Genomic DNA, 24,606 nt, shown 5'->3' with positions numbered 1-24,606 from the left:
CGGTCAGGGCAGCCTGGGCTGTGCGGAGATGGTCGTCCTGGTAACGGTGGGAGGGAAGAGCCAAGCCCAGCCAAGCCCAACCAAGGGGGCCACGCGACAGGAACAGCAAGGCCTGCAGGTCACCGCCGTCCTCACTCCAGGCGGCAGTAGGAGATGTCCAGACAGCGGTGGCTTCTGTGCACCCTCAACGCCCGCACCGTGCCTTCTCATTGGTCCACCCTCTGTCAACAAGAGCTCCCTTTGTTTGGCGGGGCCTCTGGGCTGTAACCATCCGGACACCGGCTCTTGGTTTGCCCCGACGCCTGTCATTTGACTGGGTGGCTGCGCTCCGGTAGGTTCTTGGGGCCAGGGCGCATTGGAGCTCTCCATCCATCTCTTTCTTCCTGTCCTGCCGCCTCTGGCGGCCAGGCACATACTTTCCAATGAGAGCCACATCTCTGAGCCCCAGTGTCCCATCTGTAAGGCAGGGGTCAATGAGAGAGCCGCCCCCAGCTCATCAGCTTGGGAGAGTAAATGTCATGATGCACGCCAATCACCCGGCACACAGAGGAGCTTCAAGCCTCCGTTCCAGACCAAGAGGTAGGGCCCGATAGGAACATGGACAAGGAGGCCCACAGTCAAGAAACAGAAGTTTCAGGGTTGTTTCTGTTAGTGCTGGGAAAAACCCCTTTGTCATTTTCCTGGGGACTTACGGCATTGAAACTGTAATGGCTTTGGGTAGCACAGACGTGTTAACCATCTTCCAGACCATGAGCACGGGATGTGTCCCCATTTATTTGTCTTCTGAGTCTTTCATCAGTGTTTGGTCGGTTTCATTATGCACACCTTTCACCTCCCTGGATAAATGTATTCCGAAGGGTTTTGTTCTTTTCCTGGTATTCTAAATACGTTGGTTTCCCGTCTATCTTCTTTGGATAGTTTGTTGTTAGGGCATAGAAATGCCAGTGATTTTCGCATTTTGCTTTTCCATTCTGCAACTTTACTAAGTTTGTCTACTGGTTTTGAACGTTTTTTGGTGCAGTGTATGCTAGGGTTTTTTCCATGTGAGATCATGTCATCTGCAGCAGAGATAATTGAGCTTCTTACTTTCCAATTTGGATACCTTTTTTTTCTTTTTCTTAGAGTAGGTGATCAAATCGGCACAAGGCTGTGTGCCTACAAGGGTTGATTGGCATGTGGGTGTGGTGGTTTGGCAGGCCAGAGTTTTCCCACCTCTCCCAGCCTCCCCCAACCCGCTGTTGCTGTCGTTTATTCAACGAAGCCGGAAGTCCAACCAATGGTCTAGGATACCCCAAAGATGCTCACGATCACTCACCCTAAAGGTGCAAACTAAAATCAAAACTCAATTTTCACACGGCAGGTTTGTGACTCTTAGAGAGCTTAACCATTCTGGGGGTAGGAGAGGTCCTGAGCAAACCAGTGCATTTGCTCACTTGCTGGGGGAAAGGGAGAAGGCAGCCACTTGGGAGGGTAATTTGGCAGGATCCATGAAACTCAACTTATGCATCATTCACTATGTGCTTGGCTCTCTTCTGGGCCTTATCACTACATGATAACTCATCCTCGGGACAGTTTTAGGTGGAAATGCCTGCTATTGCCACCTTCTTACAGGTGGATAAGTGGGCACAGAGAGGTTCAGGACTTGCCCAAGGTCATTCGTTTGGCCGGTGGGTGTCAGCTGCAGGTCGGAAACCAGGCAGACGGGCTTCATGGAGTTCGTGCTTAGAGCTGAGCCTCCTAAAACTGCAAAATGTATCTGCAAGGGTGTTAAATCCCACGACACCAGAAAGTGCCTGTAGTCGAGTAGACTTGCTTATGTAGTCATATACTCCAGACCCTTGATCCAGCACTCTCAAAATCCATTCCCAGGGGTATTTCCCTGTCTCCTGCCTGTACAGGCTATCTCTTGCTTGGCATATAATCACTGTTCTCCCTTTATCTGGCTCAGCATCACCCAGCGAGGTGACAGCATATGGGGCAGCCCCTGAGGGAGGCACCCATGGCTTTGTGAGGGCCAGGGCTGTGTAGCACCCTACCAGCATGCGGCCCGGGGTAGCTCTTGCTAGGACAGGAAGGCTCACCCTTCACACTCCATCCAGCTATCTCCATCCTGTAGTTCAGGTGACTGGGTTTCTCCAAACAGGGCCCTGACCTTCGCATAACAGGCCTGTGTTGCTTGAGGGTGCCATTGTCTCTGGAGTTCTCCGTCAATTGCTATCAAATTATGTTGACGTGGTGCTCCTCAGTTGTGTCTGCTCGTCTTCTGCAAGAGGTGAGGCTCTTCTTGGAAGCAACCAAAGAGGCCTTCTGGGTCTTACACCCAGCCCTGAACTGTTCGGTGACATCCCATAGTTTCTCATTACGTCTCCAAAGGGCGTCAATATATTTAGACATCGGCAGCTAACTCCGCCATTTATGTAGACATTCTTTCCTCTATCCTGTTCAAAGGCCCGAATCTTCTTGTCGACAAAGGTGAGACCGTCCACTGGGATGTTTACCATAAGTGACTGAGGGTGAAACCTTAAGCTATCCGTAGCTCACCTGGTGCTAGAGATCATCCATACTCCACATATCACTCAGGATGGCATCCTCTTTGTCATTCTGGAGGTGAGTGGGCCCATCCATAAAGCCCCTCTTACTGCTTGCTGTCTTTCCTCAGACCACTACTGGGACCTCCTTTGTTAATTCGGTCCCCCAAAAATATAGAGGCCACGATGTGAATGGATGGGAAGGATTATTATAGGGCAAATGCTGGTGAATGATAAAGGGGAAGGAGCAGAAGCAGGTGGGGAGAGTCTTGTGGGCAACACAACTGTCACATCCATGAGAGACATGGGAGAAGTAGGGTCGGCTAGGAATCTCATATGGAGTTTAGTTCTAACTAAGATTCGGCTGCACAGATGTGAAGTCCCCAGCCACAGCTGCCAGTTCAGAAGTCCTTGTCCCGCAGCCACATAACCCTGCCATGCTCCGTCACTGGCTGGGAGGCTCCCAGAGGAAGCCTGGTCTTGGGGCAAACTCAGTGGTGGATCCAGAGAAGTGGCAGCTGGAGTCTGTCAATCAGCTTTGTTCCCTGCAGCAGGAGATCTGAAGGGCACATTTCCATGACCACCACAGGGAGGCAGGAGTCGAGGACCACTAACATTCCTGTTTTGAGTGACTGCTTGGTGGGGTGATCAGTAGGACAGGGATGTAGGAAGTCGAGCAAGTTTAGGTTGGAAATTACGGGTTTAGTTTTTTGACTAAAATCTAGCCAAGTTTGAAGTACTGGTGTAGGACATGCAGATTTCATTCAGAAATTTTTGAGTGGGCTCGGTGTCCCATGCTTTAATCTCAGCACTTTTGGAACCCAACGTGGTAGCATCACTTGAGCTCAGTATTTTGAGGCTGCAGTGAGCTTTGATGACATCACTGTACTCCAGCCTTGCCCACAAAATGAAACCCTGTGTCAAAAAATTAAAAATAAAATAAAATAATAGGGAAAAATGAAAGTTCCTTCTGTGGTTCTAGGGATATGTCGGTGCTAGAGTTCCAGGTTTACCCATTATTTATTCCCTCAGCAAGCATTTATGGAAGTGTTTTTCTACACAGAAATCTCACTTTTCATGTCCCCTGTGGTCTCCCTTCTGATCCTATTCCCTTCAGCCTCATGAGGAGTAACCTTTATTCTGAACCTGTCTTCTTCATTGCCTTTCTTTTCTTTTAGTTGTTTTCTACATATCTACATATTACCAAAATTATATTTCCAACAATATGTTCCTAATTACATATTCTTAACAATATGCATCTTTTTCTCTTTGTATATGTGGGATAAGTTATATTGTGCTTCACTTCTCCCACACACTATTGTGTAACATATTTATCCCTGTTATTGCATATATTAAGCAAGTGTCCATTATCATTGTTTGGTGTGATTTCACTGAGTAAATACAAAGTTGATTCTCATTATCATGATATTGACGTTCTAAAAAGTCACTGCAAACACTGAAGGAGGCAATCTTGAAACATTGATCCTAGGGGAAATACAGGGTGAAGTTCCTGTGATCCTGTCATCACAAGATTTTCATCAGTCTATCAATATATAACCTTGTTTCATGTGTATTTCTGTTTAAAAACACCTTATTTTTTACATGTTGTTGATTCAATAGTATTGAAATTATGGCCAACAAGCACTATAACTCATGTTTGAACAAAGCTTATCTAATACATATATTTTCTCCATAAGGTGCATCCTAGCCATTTTGCTCTATGAACACTAGACAGCACTTAAGTACATGCCTGGGGTCATTTTTAATGGTGAAATCACTAATAAAAAGCACAAAATATGGAATATGTGGTACTAAATAGACCCAGAAGAGGACTCTTGCTTACAGTATGAGAGCTGAAACAAGAAGGCAGAGCTTCTCTTTTTTTGATCTCAGATGGGAACACACTTGTGCTTTGAGTGACTCAAATATTTCCCTGCTGTGCACACGTCTGTGAATGACCCCCAAAGTGTGCCTGTATTGATTTTGAGTTATAAATAAAGTTTAGCAAGTAGACGAATTTGTAGATATGGAATCTGTGTGTAATAATGATCAACTGTATCTCAATCTGTATATCCATTGTATGGTGATGAGCATTTGTGTTGTTTCCAGTTTAGCAAATATTATACACAGTGCTACTATAAACCTTCTAGGGTGTGTTTCCTGCTAAACATGTACAAGAGTCCTGCAGGCCAGAGCTTTCCAACCTTTGTGCTGGGACACTGGGGCCCGTAGCCCTGGATGTAGCCAGAAGCCAGACAGCAGCCCCTGGACCTGCTGAGTCTTGCCCTGAGCGGCCTTGTGTTCTTACTCTTCTGCACCATACAAGGATGATTTTCTGTGTAGGCCGTGGGATAAAATTGCTGGGAAGCTGTGTTCCAGTGTTTATACCTTGGAGTGGACTTGTTACCAAGACGTTTCCAAATTTACCAGATCATGCCAGGTATTTTACAAAGTGACTGTGCTAATTTATAGTCCTATCAAGGATGTTTCACTGTTTCAGTTGGTCTTCATCCTCATCAACATTTGATATTTGATAATTTATAACTATAAAATTTTTGCAAATCTGGCCAATGTGAAATGGTATGTCATTGCAGTTTTAATGTGTGATTCCTTGATTAGCAATGAGAGTGAGCATCTTTTCATGTGTATTGGTTTTTAGGGTTTTATTTTCTGTGAGATGCCCGTTTAATATCTTTTGCCCATCTCCTCCTTGGGTTGTTAGCCTATTTATTTGTGGGAGTTCTTTATGTATTCTGTATTTTAATTCTTGATGATTTCATGTAATGTAGCTTGCCTTTACTCCATTTATTGTTCCTTTTAATGAAAAGAAGGACTTTATTTTATTTTGCACAACATTTTATTACGAAAAGCTTCAAACCTACAGGAGAGTTGAAAGAATTTTGCAATGGACGTCAAGATACCCATCACCTAGGTTCCACTGTTAACATTTTATTACACTTGTTTATCACATGTCTATCCAACCCTCCTTCATTTATCAATTTATCTTATTTTTGATCCAGTTCAAGGTAAACATCAAACACCAGAGTACTTCATTTTAATGCAGTAGAATTCTAAAATCTTTTTTGTTTTTAAGGTCGTGGTTTTTTCTGTCTTGTTTACAAAATCCTTCCTTACTTTAAGGTCATGAAGATAGTCTTCTATAGTTGCTTCTTCAAAATTTGGTCTTAGATACACCTGGAATTTATTTCTGTTCATGGTTTAATGAAGGAGTCCATTTCATTTTTTAAATGTGCCTCGTGATGTGGAAAGGAGTCCATTTCATTTTCTTCTTCAAACCCATAGCCAGCTGCCCCTGAACTCTATAATGAAAAAGCCATCCTCTTTCAACTGCTCTATGATGCCTTCTTTTTTATGAATTGTCTATGTATGTGGGAATGTTTGGGGAATCTCAATCCTTTTCCACTAGTCTATTCGTCTATTCTTGAGCCAATTTTACATTTTTTAAATTACAGTAGCTTTATAATAAATTTTGTCATCTTTTAGAGCAAGTCCGCCCACCTTCTTCTTCTTCATGAGAGAATCTTGGCCATTCTTGGCTCTTTGCACTTCCATATACATTTTAGAATAAGTCTGTCAAGTTCCACAAATATCCTGTTGGTGTTTTCATTGGGATTGCATTGAATCTATAGACTAATTTGGATTGTATTGACATCTTTATAAATTTGACTCTTCCAATCTGAAGACATAGAATAGTCTTCCTTTTGACTAAATTTTTCAATAAAGTTTTATTATTTTCTTCAGAGAGATCATGTGTATCTTTTATCAGATTTATTCTGATGTACTTTAAGTAATTTAGATATTATCATAAATTGGACTTTACAATTTATTTTTTATATTCATGCTATTTAGAAATAAAATTGATTTCTGTATACCGACTATGAAACAACTCTGCTAAATACTTTCACTAATTCTTATAATTTCTCCATAGATTTAATTTGGCTTTTATATTGACACAATCAAATAGTTCACAAATAATGAGAGATTATACCCCTTTGTTTTTCCGTTCTTTGCTTTCCATGTATTTTTTCTTGCCATACTGTGCTGTCTAGGTGCTCGAGTACAATGCTGAATACAAGTGGTGAGAGCAGACATCCTGGTTTTATTCCTGATCTTAGATTAAATCCTCTCAACATTTCTCCACGAAATATGATGTAAGTTCTTTGTAGAATTTTTTTTCTTATAGATTGCACTTTTAAAATTTTTGTGGCTACACAGTAGGTATATATACTTATGGGGTACATGAGATATTTTGATAGAGGCATGCATTGCATGATAATCACATCATGGAAAATGGAGTCCCCTCAAGTATTTATCCTTTGTATTAGCAACAATCCAATTATACTCTCTTAGTTATTTTAAAATGTACAACTAAGTTATTATTGGCTATAGTGTTCCTATTTGTGCTATCGAATAGTAGCTATTATTCACTGTTTCTAACTATTTTTGTGCTTCCATTACCACCCCTACCTCTCCCCCTAGACCGCCACTACCCTTTCCAGTCTATGGTAACCATCCTTCTACTCTCTGTGTCCAGGAGTTAAATTATTTTGATTTTTAGATATCACAAATAAGTGACAACATGAGATGTTTGTCTTTCTGTGCCTGACTTATTTCACTTAACATAATGAACTCCAGTTCTATCCATGTTGATGCAAACGACAAGATCTCATTCTTTTTTACAGCTGAATAGTACTCCATTGTGTATGAGTGCCACATTTTCTTTATCCATTCATCTGTTGATGGACTCTGGGGTTGCTCCCAAATCTTGGCTATTGTGAACAATGCTGCAACAAACATGGGAGTGCAGATATCTTTTCAATATACTGTTTTCCCTTCTTATGGGTATATACCCAGCAGTGGGGTTGCTGGATCATATGGGAGCTCTATTTTTAGTTGTTTGAGGAAGCTCCAAACTGCTCTCCATGGTGGTTATACTAATTTACATTCCCAACAAAAAATATACAAGGGTTCCCTTTTCACCATACCCTTCCCAGTATTTGTTACTGCCTGTCTTTTGAATAAAAGCCATTTAAACTAGGGCGCGATGATATTGTAGTTTCGATTTGCATTTCTCTGATGATCAATGATGGTAAGCACCTTTTCATATACTTGTTTATTATTTTTATGTCTTCTTTTGAGAAATGTCTATCCACATCTTTTTTCCAGTTTTTCACTGGATTATTAGATTTTTTTTTCCTATAGAGTTTTGCTCTACAGAGTTTGAGCTCCTTATATACTCTAATTATAAGAGTATATAACTTATATACTTTTCATTTTCAGATCGGTAGTTTGCAGATATTTTCTCCCATTCTGCGGGGTGTCTCTTCACTTTGTTGATTGTTTCCTTTGCTGTGAAGAAGCTTTTTAGCTTGATGTGATCCCATATGTTCATTTACACTTTGGTTGCCTGTGCTTCTGAGGTATTACTCAAGAAACCTTTGCCTACTCCAACGTCCTGGAGAGTTTCCTCCATGTTTTCTTTTAGTAGTTTCATAATGTAGGGTCTTAGATTTAAGTGTTTAATCCATTTTGATTTGACTTCCACATACATTTTAGAATAAGTTTGTCAAGTTCCACAAATATCCTGTTGGTGTTTTCATTGGGATTGCATTGAATCTATAGACCAATTTGGGGTGTATTGACATCTTTATAAATTTGAGTGAGACATAGGGGTCGAGTTTCATTCCTCTGCATATGGATATCCAGTTTTTGCAGCACCATTTACTGAACAGACTGTCTTTTCCCCAGTGTATGTTTTTGGAAGCTTTGTCAAAAATGATTTCACTGTAGGTGTGTGGATTTGTCTCTGGGTTCTCTATTCAGTTCCATTGGTCTATGTGTTTCCTTTATATCAGTAGCATGCTGTTTTGGTTACTATAGCTCTGCAGTACAATCTGAAGTCAGGTAATGTGATTCTTTCAGTTTCTTTCTTCTTGCTTAGGATAGCTTTGGCCATTCTGGGTGTTTTGTGGTTCCATATAATTTTTAGGATTGTTTTTTCTATTTCTGTGAAGAATGTCATTGGCATTTTGATAGCAATTGCACTGAATCTGTAGATTGCTTTGAATAGTATGGACATTTTAATAATATTGATTCTTCCAAACCATCAACATGAAATATTTTTCCATTTTTTTGTGTTCTCTTCAATTTGTTTCATAAGTGTTTTATTGTTTTTATTATACAGATTTTTCACTTCTTTGGTTAAGTTAATTCCTAGGTATTTAATTTTATTTGTGGCTATTGTGAATGGGATTACTTTGTTGATTTCTTCTTCAGATTTTTCACTGTTGGCATATAGAACGGCTACTGATTTTTGTATATTGATTTAATATCCTGCAACTTTACTGAATTTATTTATCAGTTCTAATAGTTTTTTGAAGGAGTCTTTAGGTTTTTCCAAATATAAGATCATATCATCCACAAACAAGGATAATTTGACTTCTTCCTTTCCAATTTCTATGCCCTTTATTTCTTTCTCCTGTCTGATTGCTCTAGCTAAGACTTCAAGTACTATGTTGAATAACAGAGGTGAAAATGGGCACCATCTTTGTCACGTTCCAGATCTTGGAGGAAACGCTTTCAGCTTTTCCCCATTCAGTATGATACTAGCTGTAGATCTGTCATATATGGCTTTTATTATATTGAGGTATGTTCCTTCTACACCCAGTTTTTTTTAGGGCTTTTATCATGAAAGGATGTTTAATTTTATCAGATGCTTTTTAAACATCAGTTAAAAAGATCACATAGTTTCAGGCTGGGCATGGTGGTGCACACCTGTAATCCCAGCACTTTGGGAGGGCAAGGAGGGTGGATCACTTGAAGACAGGGGTTTGAGACCAGCCTGGCCAACATGGTGAAATCTTGTCTAGATTAAAAATACAAAAAAAATTAGTCAGGTGTGGTGGCACACACCTGTTATCCCAGCTACTCAGGAGGCTGAGGCAGGAGAATCACTTGATTTTGGGAGGTAGAAGTTGCAGTGAGCCAAGATCATCCCACTGCACTCCAGCTTGGGAGTCAGAGCAAGACTCTGTTTAAAAAATATCATATAGTTTTTGTCCTTAATTCTGTTGATATGATGTATCACATTGATTTGCATATGTTGAACTGTCCTTGCATTCTGGGGATAAATCTCACTTGGTTATGACGAATGATCTTTTTAATGAATTGTTGAATTCAGTTTGCTAGTATTTTGTAGAGGATTTTTGCATCAATATTCATTAGAGAAATTGGCATGTAGTTTTCTTTTTCTGATGTGTCTTTGTCTGGTTTTGGTATCAGGGTAATACTGGCCTCATAGAATTAGTTTGAAAGTATTCCCTCCTCCTCCATTTTCTGGAATAGTTTGAATGGATTGATATTAGTTCTTCTTCAAGTGTTTGGTAGAATTCAGCAGTGAAGCCATCAGGTCCTGGGCTTTTCTTTACTGGGAGACTTTTTATTACAGCTTTGATCTCATTACTTGTAATTGGTCTGTTCAGGTTTTGGATTTCTTCATGGTTCAATCCTGGTAGGTGTATGTGTCTAGAAATTTGTCTATTTCTTCTAGATTTTCCAATTGATTGGCAAATAGTTACTCATGGCCATTAATAGTTCTTTGAATTTCTGCAGTATCAGTTGTAATGTCAACTTTTTCATCTCTAATTTTATATATTTGGGTCTTCTCTCTTTTTTCTTTATCAGTTTGGCTAAAGGTTTGTCAAAAGAAAAACCAACTTTTTCTTTTGTTGATCTTTTTTATTGTTTTCTTCATTTCAAATTCATTTATTTCCTTCTCATTGTTTTTTATTCTTTTTTTTTTCTTTTGTTTCCCCTGAGTGTGTATTTTCAAATACCCGGTCTTCAAGCTCACCAACTCTTTCGTCTAGTTGTTCAATTCTGCTATTAAGAGATTTTGATTCATTCTTCAGTATGTCAATTGCATTTTTCAACTCTAGAATTTCTTCTTCATTCTTTTTAATGTCAATCTTTTTGTTAAATTTATTTGATAGAATTCTGATTCCTTCTCTGTGTTATCTTGAATTTCTTTGAGTTTTCTCAAAACAGATATTTTGGCTTCCCTGTTTTAAAGGTCACATTTCTCTGTTTCTCCAGGATTGGTCCTTTAATTTGTTTGGTGAGGTCATGTTTTCCTGGCTGATCTGGGTGGTTGTAGATGTCCATCAGTGTCTGGACATTGAAAAGTTGGGTATTTTTTTTTTTTTTTGACAGGGTCTCACTCTGCCACCCAGGCTGGAGTACAGTGGCATGATCTTGGCTCACTGCAACCTCTGCCTTCCAGGTTCAAGTGATTCTCCTGCCTCAGCCTCCTGAGTAGCTGGGATTACAGGCATGAGTCACCACACCTGGCTAACCTTGTATTTTTAATAGAGATGGGGTTTCTCCATGTTGGTCAGGCTGGTCTTGAACTCCCAACCTCAGGTGATCAGCTGGCCTCAGCCTCCCAAAGTGCTGGGATTACAGGCGTCAGCCACCACGCCAGGCCAAAGTTAGGTATTTATCGTAGTGTTCACACTCTGGTCTTCTTTGTGCCCATCCTTTTTGAGTAGGCTTTCCAGGTATTCAAAGGGATGTGGGCCTTAAGCCCAATATAACTGTGGTTTTTGTAGACTTGTAGAGGTACTGCCTTGATGGTCGTGGATAAGATCCAGAAGAATTATCTGGATTACCAGACAGAGACTTTTATTCTTTTCCCTTACTTTCTCCCAAACAAATAGAGTCTCTCTGTGTGGAGCCACCTGGAACTGGAGGTGTGGTGATGCAAGCACTTCTGTGGCCACCACTACTGGGACTGCACTGGGTCAGACCTGAAGCCAGCATATCACTGGGTCTTGCCCAACGCCCAATGTAATCACTAACTGGCTATCTCCCAAGTTCACTTAAGGCCCTAGGGCTCTATAATCATCAGGTAGTGAAGCCAGCCAGGTTTGTGTCCTTCCCTCTAGGGCAGTGAGTTCCCCCAGGCTCCAGGTGGGCCCAGAGATGCTGTCTGGGAGCCAAGCATTGGAGTCAAAAGCCTTAGAAATTTGCTCTACTGTGGCTAAGCTGGCACTCAAACCACAAAAGACAAAATCCTTCCTGCTCTTCTCTCTCCTTTCCACAGAGGCAGGGGAGCCTCTCCCTGTGGCCACCACCACAACTTGCCCATGGGGGCATTCTGCCAGGCCACCACTGATGTTCATTTAAAGCCCAAGGGCAGCCGGCCGGGCATGGTGGCTTATGCCTATAATCCCAGCACTTTGGGAGGCCGAGGCAGGTGGATCACGAGGTCAGGAGATTGAGACCTTCCTGGCTAACACGGTGAAACCCCATCTCTACTAAAAAATAGAAAAAATTAGCTGGGTATGGTGGTGGGTGCCTGTAGCCCCAGCCACTTGGGAGGCTGAGGCAGGAGAATGGCATGAACCTGGGAGGCACAGCTTGCAGTGAGCCAAAATGGTGCCACTGCACTCCAGCCTGAGCAACAGAGCGAGACTCCGTCTCAAAATAAAAAAATAAAAAAATAAAAAAAAAAGCCCAAGGGCTTTCCTATCAGTTTGTGGTTAATACTTCCAGGCCTGGAACTCACCCTTCAGGGCAGTGGGTTCCCCTCTAGCCTCGGGCAGGCCCAGAAATGCTGTCTAAGGGCCTAGGCCTGGACTCAGGGACCCTAAGACCCTGCTTATTTCTCTACTCCTCTGTGTCTAAGCTGGTACCTAAGGTGCAAGACAGTCTCCTTTACTGGTCCCTCTGCTTTTCTCAAGCAGAATGAGTCTCTCCTGATGGCCACCACAACTGGGACTGTGCTGGGTCACACCTGTAGTTAGCACATCTCAGAGCTCAAGGCTCATGGCGTATTACCTGAGTATTACTGCCTGTTATTCAAGGCCCAAGGGCTCTTTAGTCAGCAGGTGATTAACCCTGTCAGGACTGGGCCCTTCCCTTCAAGGCAGCAGGTTCTCTTTTGGCGCAGGTTGTGTCTAGCAATGTTGGCTGGGAGCTAGGGCTTGAAATGGGAGCCTCACAACTCTAACTGGTGCTCTGTCCTACTGTGGCTGAGCTGGTATCCAAGATGCAAGATAGAGTCCTCTTTACTCTTTGCTCTTCTATCCTTAAGCAGAAGGAAGGAGTCACTTTCGTTGCTGTGAGCTGCACAGCCTGAAGTTGGGGGAGGGGTGGCAGAAGGACTCCCTTAGCCACCCTGGCTGGTGTCCTCCTTGGTCACACACCACCCTAGTCCTCTGGCTCTGAGTCCAGCCCAGCACTAGGAGTTGCCTAAGAATTGCAGTCCTTGTGTCCTACACTGCCTTTCAAGTTTACCTAGGACCCAGAACACTTTGGCCCATGGTGGTGAGGCTTGCTGAGAAACTCAAGTTCTGATCACTGGGATGGGTGATTCCCCTCTGGTTAGGGCTGGTCCGAATGTTCCCTCCATGCGTGGGGGCTGGCTGAGCCCAGCACAGCTTTGCTCTCCACTATGATAGAGCAGTACTGAGTTCAATATAAAGTCCCCCAGTCACAGCACTCTCCTTCCCCAAAGTGCAGACTCTTTGTGATGTTCTGTGGCTGTTGCTTGGGGATCGGGGGAGGGTGGTATCAGTGATTCAAGACTCTCTCTCTCTCTGACACTCTTCAATGCCTCTTTCAGAAATATGAAATCAAAACCAGGCACTGTGATTGCTCCCCCAATTTTTGGTTCTTGTGGTGGTGCTTTTCCGTGTGCAGACAGTTATTAAAATCTAGTGTTCCTGCAGTGGGGATAAATGGTGTAGGCATCTATTCTACCAACTTGTTCAACTCTTCTCTGTAGAAATCGTTTTCAGCTTAAGGAAATTCATTTCAATTACTGCTTTCTTAACTGGTTTTGTTAAGAAAATATAATATACACATATGAAGTCTTAGCCAGAGCATTCAGGCAAGAGAAAGAAATGAAAGATAAAAGGCATCCAAATAGGAAAAGAAGTCAAACTATCTCTCTTCCCTGATGATATGATTCTATACCTAGAAAACTCTAAAGACTCTGCCAAAAGGCTTCTGAAACTGATAAATGACTCCAGTAAAGCTTCAGGATACAAAATCAATGTACAAAAATCAGTAGCATTTCTTATTTTAGGGCAAAACTTTCATAGAATGTAATCCTGAACTCTTACATTTAGAAAAAACAAAATCTTAAATTACTGATTGGTTCAATTTATGGAAAAATTAATCTGTAACAAAAACTTGGCATTGAGTGCAAAGGCACCACCATTTTTTTGGTATTTTTTTACTGAAACCCACATTTTTTTCTTTTCCTTTTTTTAAAAATTATACTTTAAGTTCTAGGGTACATGTGCACAACATGCAGATTGGTTACTTATGTATACGTGTGCCATGTTGGTGTGCTCCACCCATTAACTCGTCATTTACATTAGGTATATCTCCTAATGCTATCCCTCCCTGTTCCCTCCACCCCACAACAGGCCCCAGTGTGTGATGTTCCTCTTCCTGTGTCCAAGTGTTCTCATTGTTCAATTCCCACCTATGAGTGAGAACATCCGGTGTTTGGTTTTCTGTTCTTGCGATAATTTGCTCAGAATGATGGTTTCCAGCTGCATCCGTGTCCCTACAAAGGACATGAACTCATCCTTTTTTATGGCTGCATAGTATTCCATGGTGTATATGCGCCACATTTTCTTTTTCTTTCTTTTTTTTCTTATTATATTTTAAGTTCTAGGGTACATGTGCACAACGTGCAGATTTGTTACATATGTATACATGTGCCATGTTGGTGTGCTGCACCCATTAACTCGTCATTTACATTAGGTATATCTCCTAATGCTATCCCTCCCCTCTACCCCCTCCCCACAATAGGACCCAGGGTGTGATGCTTCCCTTCCTGTGTCCAAGTGATCTCATTGTCCAATTCCCACCTATGAGTGAGAACATGTGGTGTTTGGTTTCCTGTTCTTGCGATAGTTTGCTGAGAATGATGGTTTCCAGCTGCATCCATGTCCCTAAAAAGGACACGAACTCATCGTTTTTTATGGCTGCATAGTATTCCATGGTGTATATGTGCTACATTTTCTTAATCCAGTCTGTCACTGATGGACATTTGGTTTGATTCCAAGTCTTTGCTATTGTGAATAGTGCCGCAATAAACATATGTGTGCATGTGTCTTTATAGCAGCATGACTTATAATCCTTTGGGTATATCCCCAGTAATGGGATGGCTGGGTCAAATGGTATTTCTAGTTCTAGATCCCTGAGAAATTGCCACACTGTTTTCCACAATGGTTGAACTAGTTTACAGTCCCACCAACAATATAAAAGTGTTCCTATTTCTCCACATCCTCTCCAGGACGTGTTGTTTCCTGATTTTTTAATGATTGCCATTCTAACTGGTGTGAGATGGTATCTCATTGTGGTTTTGATTTGCATTTCTCTGATGGCAAGTAATGATGAGCATTTTTTCATGTGTCTGTTTATGTGCCACATTTTCTTAATCCAGTCTATCCTTGATGAACATTTGGGTTGGTTCCAAGTCTTTGCTATTGTGAATATTGGCCCAATAAATAAAAAAAATAAAAACACGTGTACATGTGCCTTTATAGCAGCATGATTTATAATCCTTTGGGTACATATCAAGTAATGGAATGGCTGGGTCAAATGGTATTTCTAGTTCTAGATCCTTGAGGAATCGCCACACTGTCTTCCACAATGGTTGAACTAGTTTACAGTCCCACCAACAGTGTAAAAGTGTTCCTATTTCTCCACATCCTCTCCAGCACCTGTTGTTTCCTGACTTTTTAATGATCACCATTCTAACTTGTGTGAGATGGTATCTCATTGTGGTTCTGATTTGCATTTCTCTGATGACCAGTGATAATGAGCATTTTTTCATGTGTCTGTTGGCTGCATAAATGTCTTCTTTTGAGAAGTGTCTGTTCATGTCCTTTGCCCACTTTTTAATGGGGTTGTTTGAATTTTTTCTTGTAAATTTGTTTAAGTTCTTGGTAGATTCTGGATATTAGCCCTTTGTCAGGTGGGTAGATAGCAAAAATTTTCTCCCATTCTGTCAGTTGCCTGTTCACTCTGACGACAGTTTCTTTTGCCATGCAGAAGCTCTTTCATTTAATTAGATCCCATTTGTCAATTTTCGCTTTTGTTGCCATTGCTTTTGATGTTTTAGTCATGAAGTCCTTGCCCATGCCTATGTCCTGAATGGTATTGACTATGTTTTCTTCTAGGGTTTTTATGGTTTTAGGTCTAACATTTAAGTCTTTAATCCATCTTGAATTAATTTTTGTATAAAGTGTAAGGAAGGGATCCAGTTTCAGCTTTCTACATATGGCTAGCCAGTTTTCCCAGCACCATTTATTAAATAGGGAATCCTTTCCCCATTTCTTGTTTTTGTCAGGTTTGTCAAAGATCAGATGGTTGTAGATGTGTGGTGTTATTTCTGAGGGCTCTGTTCTGTTCTATTGGTCTATATCTCTGTTTTGGTACCAGTACCATGCTGTTTTGGTTACTGTAGCCTTGTAGTATAGTTTGAAGTCAGGTAGCATGATTCTTCCAACTTTGTTCTTTTGGCTTAGGATTGTCTTGGCAATGCGGGCTCTGTTTTGGTTCCATATGAACTTTAAAGTAGTTTTTTCCAATTCTGTGAAGAAAGTCATTGGTAGCTTGGTGGGGATGGCATTGAATCTATAAATTACCTTGGGCAGTATGGCCATTTTCATGACACTGATTCTTCCTATGCATGAGCATGGAGTGTTCTTCCATTTGTTTGTGTCCTTTTTTATTTCGTTGAACAGTGGTTTGTAGTTCTCCTTGAAGAGGTCCTTCACATCCCTTGTAAGTTGGATTCCTAGGTATTTTATTCTCTTTGAAGCAATTGTGAATGGGAGTTCACTCATGATTTGGCTCTCTGTTTGTCTGTTATTGGTGTATAGGAATGCTTGTTATTTTTGCACACTGATTTTGTATCCTGAGACTGCTGAAGTTGCTTATCAGCTTAAGGAGATTTTGGGCTGAGACGATGGGTTTTTCTAAATATACAATCATGTCATCTGCAAACAGGGACAATTTGACTTCCTCTTTTCCTAAATGAATACACTTTATTTATTTATCCTGCCTGATTGCCCTGGCCAGAACTTCCAACACTATGTTGAATAGGAGTGGTGAGAGAGGGCATCCCTGTCTTGTGCCAGTTTTTGAAGGAAATGCTTCCAGCTTTTGCCCATTCAGTATGGTATTGGCTGTGGGTTTGTCATAAAGAGCTCTTATTATTTTGAGATATGCCCCGTCAATACCTAATTTATTGAGAATTTTTAGCATGAAGAGCTGTTGAATTTTGTTGAAGGCCTTTATTGCATCTATTGAAATAATCATGTGGTTTTTGACTTTGGTTCTGTTTATATGATGGATTATGTTTATTGATTTGCATATGTTGAACCAGCCTTGCATCCCAGGGATGAAGTCAACTTGATTGTGGTGGATAAGCTTTTTGATGTGCTGCTGGATTTAGTTTGCCAGTATTTTATTAAGGATTTTTGCATTGATGTTCATCAGGGATATTGGTCTGAAATTCTCTTTTTTTGTTGCTGTGTCTCTGCCAGGCTTTGGTATCAGGATGATGCTGGCCTCAGAAAATGAGTTAGGAAGGATTCCCTCTTTTCATGTTGATTGGAATAGTTTCAGAAGGAATGGTACCAGCTCCTCTCTGTACCTCTGGTAGAATTTGGCTGTGAATCTGTCTGATCCTGGACTTTTTTTGGTTGGTAGGCTATTAATTATTACCTCAATTTCAGAGCCTGTTATTGGTCAATTCAGGGATTTAACTTCTTCCTGATTTAGTCTTGGGAAAGTGTATGTGTCCAGGAATTTATCCATTTCCTCTAGATTTTCTAGTTTATTTGCATAGAGGTGTTTATAGTATTCTCTGATGGTAGTTTGTATTTCTGTGGGATCAGTGGTGATATTCCCTTTATCATTTTTTATTGTGTCTATTTGATTCTTCTCTCTTGTCTTCTTTATTAGTCTTGTTAGTGGTCTATCAATTTTGTTGATCTTTTCAAAAAACCAGCTCCTGGATTCATTGATTTTTTGAAGGGTTTTTTTGTGTCTCTATCTCCTTCAGTTCTGCTCTGATCTTAGTTATTTCTTGCCTTCTGCTAGCTTTTGAATGTATTTGTTCTTGCCTCTCTAGTTCTTTTAATTGTGATGTTAGTGTGTCAATTTTAGATCTTTCCTGCTTTCTTCTGTGGGCATTTAGTGCTATAAATTTCCCTGTATACACTGATTTAAATGTGTCCCAGAGATTCTGATATGTTGTGTCTTTGTTCTCATTGGTTTCAAAGAACGTCTTTATTTCTGCCTTCATTTCGTTATTTACTCAGTAGTCATTCAGGAGCAGGTTGTTCAGTTTCCATATAGCTGAGTGGTTTTGAGTGACTTTCTTAATCCTGAGTTTTAGTTTGACTGCACTGTGGTATGAGATACAGTTTGCTATAATTTCTGTTCTTTCACATTTGCTGAGGAGTGCTTTACTTCCAACTATGTGGTCAGTTTTGGAATAAGTGCAATGTGGTGCTGAGAAGAATGTATATTCTGTTGATTTGGGGTGGAGAGCTCTGTAGATGTCTATTAGGTCTGCTTGGTGCAGAGCTGAGTTCAGTTCCTAACAGTTCATGTTAACTTGCTGTCTCGTTGATCTGTCTAATGTTGACAGTGGGGTGTTAAAGTCTCCCATTATTATTGCGTGGGAGTCTAAGTCTCTTTGTAGGTCTCTAAGGACTTGCTTTATGAATCTGGGTGCTCCTGTATTGGGTGCATATATGTTTAGGATAGTTAGCTCCTCTTGTTGAATTGATCCCTTTACCATTATGTAATGGCTTTCTTTGTCTCTTGATCTTTGTTGGTTTAAAGTCTGTTTTATCAGAGACTAGGATTGCAACCCCTGCTTTTTTGTTTTGTTTTGTTTTCCATTTGCTTGGTAGGTCTTCCTCCATCCCTTCATTTTGAGCCTATATGTGTCTCAGCACGTGAGATGGGTCTACTGAATACAGCACACTGATGTGTCTTGACTGTTTATCCAATTTGCCAGTCTGTGTCTTTTAGTTGGAGCATTTAGCCCATTTACACTTAAGGTTAATATTGTTATGTGTGAACTTGATCCTGTCATTATGATGTTAGCTGGTTATTTTGCTCGTTAGTTGATGCAGTTTCTTCCTAGCATCGATGGCCTTCACAATTTGGCATGTTTTTGCAGTGGCTGATACTGGTTGTTCCTTTCCATGTTTAGTGATTCCTTCAGGAGCTCTTGTAAGACAGGCCTGGTGATGACAAAATCTCTCAGCATTTGTTTGTCTGTAAAGGTTTTTATTTCTCCTTCACTTATGAAGCTTAGTTTGGCTGGATATGAAATTCTGGGTTGAAAATTCTTTCCTTTAAGGATGTTGAATATTGGCCCCCACGCTCTTCTGGCTTGTAGAGTTTCTGCCGAGAGATCCGCTGTTATTCTGATGGGCTTCCCTTTGTGGGTAACCCAACCTTTCTCTCTGGCTGCCTTTAACATTTTTTCCTTCATTTCGACTTTGGTGAATCTGACAATTATGTGTCTTGGGGTTGCTCTTCTCGAGGAGTATCTTTGTGGTGTTCTCTGTATTTCCTGAATTTGAATATTGGCCTGCCTTGCTAGGTTGGGGAAGTTCTCCTGGATAATATCCTGAAGAGTGTTTTCCAACTTGGTTCTCCCTGTCACTTTCAGGTACATGAATCAAAGGTAGATTTGGTCTTTTCACATAGTCCCGTATTTCTTGGAGGCTTCATTTGTTTCTTTTTACTCTTTTTTCTGTAACCTTGTCTTCTCAGTTTATTTCATTAATTTTATCTTCAATCACTGATACTCTTTCTTCCACTTGATCGAATTGGCTATCGAGGCTTGTGCATGCATCACAAAGTTCTCGTGCCATGGTTCTCAGCTCCATCAGGTCATTTAAGATCTTCTCTACACTGTTTATTCTAGTTAGCCGTTCCTAAAGGGTATTCATTTAGGAAAAGAGGAAGTCAAATTGTCTCTATTTGCAGATGACATGATTGTATATTTAGAAAAACCAATCATCTCAGCCCAAGATCTCCTTAAGCTGATAAGCAACTTCAGCAAAGTCTCAGGATACAAAATCAGTGTGCAAAAATCACAAGCATTCTTTTTTTTTTTTTTTACAATTAAAAAGTCATTTATTTGAAACTGCAGAGTTGACAGATATGTGCCATATAATTATCAGTTTGGAACCTTACAAAACAACTTTAGTAGTGTTATTTATGTGTGGAGAGAAAACTGTGTATATAACTATCATGTTTCAGGGGACATGACTTAACAGTGAAGTTTTTATGTTACAGGGAACAAAACAAGTATTAGTATCAGGTATTTTAGAAATGCTGTCTAAACTAGAATGACATTTATTCAGTATGATATATTCTTTCCCTAACTCCATTCTAATTGTTTAAAATCTATCAAGTGAAGTTACAGAAGTTAAACCACTAAATCTGGCATCTTTCCTTTCTCACACAAAGTATCTTCTCTTAGAAATGGGATATTTAATTAAGTATCCTTCTTGGTGACCCCAATTATAATCTAAAGAGGCCACGAGACCACAGACTAAAAGTAATAGATCGTCCAATATGGCTGCCACTACTAAATTTGTGAGCACTACATCTCAGAACACGCAACTTGTGCGACCTCCTATTAGAAGTCATCACAGTAATACCCAGGACACTGTGAAACAAGGCATCAGTAGAACCTCTGCCAATGTTACAATCCGGAAAGGGCCTCGTGAAAAAGAAGTATTACAATCAAAAACAGCTTTATCTAGTGTCAAAACCAGTTCTTCTCAAAATATAATAAGAAATAAGACACTATCAAGATGCATAGCATCTGAAGTTGTAACTAGGCCTGTTTCATTGTCTAATGATAAACTGATGGAAAAGTCAAAGCCTGTTGACCAGCGAAGACATACTACAGGAAAAGCAACTGTTGATAGTAGATCAGCTCAGCCCAAAGAAACCTCAGAAGAGAGAAAAGCTCGTCTGAGTGAGTGGAAAGCTGGCAAAGGAAGAGTTCTGAAAAGGCCCCCTAACTCAGTAGTTACTCAGCATGAGCCTGAAGGACAAAATGAAAAACCAGTTGGGTCTTTTTGGACTACCATGGCAGAAGAAGATGAACAAAGATAATTTACTGAAAAAGTAAACAACACATTTTCTGAATGCCTGAACTTGATTAATGAAGGATGTCCAAAAGAAGACATACTGGTCACACTGAAAGACCTGATTAAAAATATTCCAGATGCCAAAAAGCTTGTTAAGTATTGGATATGTCTTGGACTTATTGAACCACTCACAAGTCCTATTGAAAATATTATTGCAATCTTTGAGAAAGCCATTCTGGCAGGGGCTCAGCCTATTGAAGAGATGCGACACACAAGCATTCTTATACACCAATAACAGACAAACAGAGAACCAAATAATGAGTGAACTCTGATTCACAATTGCTTCAAAGAGAATAAAATACCTAGGAATCCAACTTACAAGGGATGTGAAGGACCTCTTCAAGGAGAACTACAAACCACTGCTCAACGAAATAAAAGAGGACACAAACAAATAGAAGAACATTCCATGCTCATGCATAGAAAGAATCAATATCTTGAAAATGGCCATACTGCCCAAGGTAATTTATAGATTCAATGCCATCCCCACCAAGCTACCAATGACTTTCTTCACAGAATTGGAAAAAACTACTTTAAAGTTCATATGGAACCAAAACAACGCCCACATTGCCAAGACAATCCTAAGCCAAAAGAACAAAGTTGGAAGAATCATGCTACCTGACTTCAAACTATACTACAAGGCTACAGTAACCAAAACAGCATGGTACTGGTACCAAAACAGAGATATAGACCAATAGAACAGAACAGAGCCCTCAGAAATAACACCACACATCTACAACCATCTGATCTTTGACAAACCTGACAAAAACAAGAAATGGGGAAAGGATTCCCTATTTAATAAATGGTGCTGGGAAAACTGGCTAGCCATATGTAGAAAGCTGAAACTGGATCCCTTCCTTACACTTTATACAAAAATTAATTCAAGATGGATTAAAGACTTAAATGTTAGACCTAAAACCATAAAAACCCTAGAAGAAAACATAGTCAATACCATTCAGGACATAGGCATGGGCAAGGACTTCATGACTAAAACATCAAAAGCAATGGCAACAAAAGCGAAAATTGACAAATGGGATCTAATTAAATGAAAGAGCTTCTGCATGGCAAAAGAAACTGTCGTCAGAGTGAACAGGCAACTGACAGAATGGGAGAAAATTTTTGCTATCTACCCACCTGACAAAGGGCTAATATCCAGAATCTACCAAGAACTTAAACAAATTTAGAGGAAAAAACAAACAACCCCATCAAAAACTGGGCAAAGACACTTCTCAAAAGAAGACATTTATGCAGCGAACTCATGAAAAAATGCTCATTATCACTGGTCATCAGAGAATTGCAAATCAAAACCACAGTGAGATACCATCTCACTCCAGTTAGAATGGCAATCATTAGAAAGTCAGGAAAAAAACAGATGCTGGAGAGGATGTGGAGAAATAGGAACACTTTCACACTGTTGGTGGGAGTGTAAATTAGTTCAACCATTGTGGAAGACAGTGTGGCGATTCCTCAAGGATCTAGAACTAGAAATACCATTTGACCCAGTCATCCCATTACTGGGTATATACCCAAAGGATTATAAATCACGCTGCTATAAAGACACACACACACGTATGTTTATTGTGGCACTATTCACAATAACAAAGACTTGCAACCAACCCAAATGTTCATCAATGATAGACTGGATTAAGAAAATGTGGCACAGATACACCATGGAATACTACGCAGGCATAAAAAAAGGATAAGTTCATGTCCTTTGCAGGGACATGGATGCAGCTGGAAACCATCATTCTCAGCAAACTATCAAAAGGACAGAAAACCAAACACCACATGTTCTCACTCATAGGTGGGAACTGAACAATGAGAACAGTTGGACACAGGGCAGGGAACATCACAGTCTGGGGGCCTGCTGGGGGTTGGGGGTCTGGGGGAGAGATAGCATTAGGAGAAATACCTAATGCAAATGATGAGTTGATGGGTTCAGCAAACCGCATGGCACATGTATGCCTATGTAACAAACCTGCACGTTGTGCGTGTGTACCCTAGAACTTAAAGTATAATAATAATAATAAAAAGAAACGTTTATGGGGGAAATGCCCCAAATAAATCAGCAGTTTACAAATTGATTACTCTTTTACTTACTTTTATTTTTTGTTTCCATAGGTTTTGGGGGAACAGATGGTGTTTGGTTACATAAATAAGTTCTTCAGTGGTGATTTCTGAGATTTTGGTGCACCCATCACCCGACCAGCATACACTGTACCCAATTTGTAGTCTTTTATCCCTTACCCCCACCCAACCCTTCCCCAAGTCCAGAAAGTCCATCTTATGCCTTTGTATTCTCATAGCTTAGCTCCCACTTATATGTGAGAACATACAATGTTTGGATTTCCATTCCTGAGTTACTTCACTTAGAATAATGGTCTCCAGCCTGGGCACGGTGGCTTACGCCTGTAATCCCAGCACTTTGGGAGGCCGAGGTGTGTGGATCACGAGGTGAAGAGATCGAGACTGTCCTGGTCAACATGGTGAAACCCCATCTCTACTAAAAATACAAAAATTAGCTGGGTGTGGTGGCACGTGCCTGTAGTACCAGCTGCTCGGGAGGCTGAGGCAGGAGAATCACTTGAACCCAGGAGGCGGAGGTTGCAGTGAGCCAAGATCGTGCCACTGCACTCCAGCCTGGCAACAGTGTGAGACTCCACTTCAAAAAAAAAAAAAAAAAGAATAATGGTCTCTAGTTCCATCTACGTTGCTATGAATGCCATTATTTTGAATCTTCTTATGGCTGAGTAGTATTTCATGGTGTATACACACACACACACACACACATATATACATATATATATACGTACATATATATATATACACACACACAATTTCCTTATCCACTTGTTGATTGATGGACATTTGGGCTGGTTCCATATTTCTGCAATTGCAAATTTTCCTGCTATAAACATGCATGTGCAAGTATCTTTTTCGTATAAAGACTTCTTTTCCTCCAGGTAGATACCCAGTAGTGGCATTGCTGGAGCAAATGGTAGTTCTACTTTTAGTTCTTAAGGGAATCTCTACACTGTTTTCCATAGTGGTTGTGCTAGTTTACATTCCCCCCAGCAGTGTAAAAGTGATCTCTTTTTAGCATCCCCGCAAACATCTGTTATTTTTTAATTTTTTTATTATGGCCATTCTTGCAGGAGTAAGGTGATATCACATTGTGATTTTGATTTGCATTTCCCTGTTCATTAGTGATGTTGAGCATTTTTTTCATATCCTTGTTGGTCATTTATATATATATTTTTTAGAGTTGTCTATTCATGTCCTCAGCCCATGTTTTGATGGGGTCATTTGCTTTTTCTTGCTGATTTGTTTGAGTTCCTTGTAGATTCTGGATATTAGTCCTTTGTCAGATGCATAGATTGTGAAGATTTTCTCCCACTCTGTTGTCTGTTTACTCTGCTGATTGTTTCTTTTGCTATGTGGAAGCTTTTTAATTTAATTAAATCCCATCTATTTATCTTTGTTTTTGTTGCATTTGCTTTTGGGTTCTTGGTCATGAAGTCTTTGCCTAAGCCAATGTCCAGAAGGGTTTTTCTGAGATTATTTTCCAGAATGTTTATGGTTTCAGGTCATAGATTTAAGTCCTTTTTCCATCTTGTGTTGATTTTGTATAAGGTGAAAGATGAGGATCAAGTTTCATTCTTCTACATGTGACTTGCCAATTACCCCAGCACCATTTGTTGAATAGAGTGTCCTTTCCCCACTTCATGTTTTTGTTTGCTTTGTCAAAGATCAGTTGGTTGTAAGTGTTTAACTTTATTTCTGGGTTCACTATTCTGTTCCATTGGTCTATGTGGTTATTTTTATACCAGTACCAT

At 40.3% G+C, this 24,606-nt stretch overlaps 1 pseudogene; it reads left to right on the top strand.

The window, feature by feature from the left end:
- Positions 1-28: 28 nt before the first annotated feature.
- LOC139360677 (cytoskeleton-associated protein 2 pseudogene) lies at positions 29-21,008 on the top strand (annotated as a pseudogene).
- The last annotated feature ends 3,598 nt before the right edge of the window (positions 21,009-24,606 follow it).

Source organism: Macaca nemestrina, chromosome X (assembly GCF_043159975.1).
Source record: "Macaca nemestrina isolate mMacNem1 chromosome X, mMacNem.hap1, whole genome shotgun sequence".
In the NCBI taxonomy this organism is placed as follows: domain Eukaryota; kingdom Metazoa; phylum Chordata; class Mammalia; order Primates; family Cercopithecidae; genus Macaca; species Macaca nemestrina.
This window is presented reverse-complemented; position numbering and strand designations above follow the sequence as displayed.